We start from the raw sequence: 2237 nt of genomic DNA, 5'->3' as shown, positions 1-2237 counted from the left end.
TATATATATATATATATATATATATAAGTTATATATATATATATATATATATAATATATATATATATATATATATATATATATATATATATATATATAAGAACTTGGGGGTCCCGTATCTCACTTGGTAGAGCATTCGCTTCACACGAAAAGGGACCAAGATCGATCCCGGGTGCAAATGAGATTCTTTTTCCGAACCCCCCCCCCCCCCCCCCCCCCCCGGAGAGTACTTAGCGATAGACTAGCATCCTATTCGAAGGGTAGCAAGCAATTGCTATTTTCCGTTTCACTCTAGACTGACCGGGATACACTCAGACTACATTGGTCTTACGACTCTGAAGGAAGGATGGAATCTATTAATCTTTTTAGAGAAGATACTAATAATAAAAACAAAACTAATAAATAACATTTGTATAGCACCGTAAATAGATTTTACAGGCTCTAGACGCTTGAAAAAAATAACAATGTAGTTTCCTAATCTTAAAAAGACTAAGTTCACATATTTCTGGTCGTTCAAATTTTCAAATCTACTTTCTGGCATCTGATTCATCCCAACATGAAACCATTTTAGGCTATGGGTCACAATAACAAGAAATGAAATGAGTAGGAAAGTGCCAGAAGACAATAGAGAATAAACATTTCGCGGCTATCCATACGGTAGAGCCACGCTTTCCCCGGCCAGGCGGAGTTGTCGTACCATTAAGGTCGAGGATTCGAGCCCCCATCGCCGCCGCGAAATTTGTATTCTCTGTTGTCTTCTGGCACTATCCTACTCACTTCATTTCTTGTTACTATCAACATAAGTGACTGCTCCACTCACTTTTATGTGAGACGAAAGTATACAAACTATACACATCGAGTTTAAACATAGATAGTGACAAAGCAGGGACCAGGCACTGGTGTAAGACAAACATCTGAAATTTATAATGTAAGAGCGAACGTAATTCTTAAAATGACACGTATAATCAGGTCTGATAACCGAATGCAATGATTATGGGATTAATTTGACATGGTTGTAATGGATAATACTTTGCGTTAGTTTAAGAGTATATCCTTTACAACAATGGGTCTATAACGACGTGGGTTATCACACCTGCAAATCGGTATACCTAGTTAAAATGCAATCTTAAGCTTCACTTATAACAATTAAGTTATAGTATATACCGTCATTTGAAGGTCCCTTTAGCTCAGTTGGTATAGCACTTGCATTACACCCAAAAGGACCGATTCGAGGTTAAGTCGAGATTTTATTTTCTGACCCAGCAGTGATTAGGTAGCTGGGTCTGATGCCATAGGGTAGCGTCCTATCCCAAGCAATTGCTATTGTCTGTTTCACGCTATAGTACACTCTGGCTTCATATGCCTCATAGCTCTGGATGATTATTATATTCCATCATTTAAGAGATTCAGTTATTTTTCTTTGGATTTCAAGTACTTTAAATTTCCTAATTCCGATGATTCTGACTAGAAACTATTTTTACACCCATGTCATCCCTGCATAATACCGAATTTTGTTTTTTTAGGAAAAATGTTTTTCAATAAGTAATAGAAACCCAATTCTTCCACACACATATGGCCATATAGTCGCAACCCCGAAGGTAACCCATAAAACGTTTTGAGCGGACCATATAAATCAATATTTTAAGTACCGAGGAATTTCATTCAGTTATTTACCAAAATTTCGGACTGGACGACGAGACTGGCCAGAGCGACGATGTCCGATGTAGGGAAATTGCTACATCTAGTCGTATCACTAAACAAGAACGCCCCCTATTGACCCCTTACGTGGCTAATGGGTCGATAACTATCATTCAAGAATTACGTCGAAGTCGTTGGTAGTCATTACTGTAGATATTTCTTACACCGGGTAAAAATAGATAACAGATTTTTTTAAAAGACAAAAACGAAAAAATAGCAGCGAATTCCAAGAATAAAAAAGCTAAAAGCCAAGAGAGAGAGAGAGAGAGAGAGAGAGAGAGAGAGAGAGAGAGAGAGAGAGAGAGAGAGAGAGAGAGAGAGAGAGAGAGAGACCCAGATGTGTTCTTATTTTTTTCAATGCCGTTAAATTCATTTTTTTATTACTGTTTAGAGTTCACAACTTTTAGCATCTTAATATCACAGACACCCAATCCTGCTTAATGGACAGGGGTTTCAGAAAGAAGAAAAAATTCGACTTCACCAGGGATCGATCGTGGTCCCTTTACGCGTGAAGCGAGTGCTCTACCAACTGAGCTATCG

General features: G+C 37.9%; 1 protein-coding gene across 2 annotated transcripts in view; it reads right to left on the bottom strand.

The window, feature by feature from the left end:
• Window positions 1-2096: 2096 nt before the first annotated feature.
• The window catches only part of LOC144964581 (uncharacterized), a 37256-nt gene continuing 37115 nt past the window's right edge, over window positions 2097-2237 (bottom strand). For both annotated transcript variants that reach the window (XM_078899013.1, XM_078899014.1), the window contains exon 13: window positions 2097-2237. This exon is cut by the window's right edge and continues 2118 nt beyond it. The gene's annotated coding sequence lies outside the window, so the exon portion shown is untranslated.

Source organism: Berghia stephanieae, chromosome 2, assembly GCF_034508935.2.
Source record: "Berghia stephanieae isolate SIO BIC M18660-M18661 chromosome 2, UCSD_Bste_1.3, whole genome shotgun sequence".
Lineage (NCBI taxonomy): Eukaryota > Metazoa > Mollusca > Gastropoda > Nudibranchia > Aeolidiidae > Berghia > Berghia stephanieae.
The sequence above is the reverse complement of the archived record's forward strand: the minus strand, read 5'-3'. Positions and strand labels throughout refer to the sequence as shown.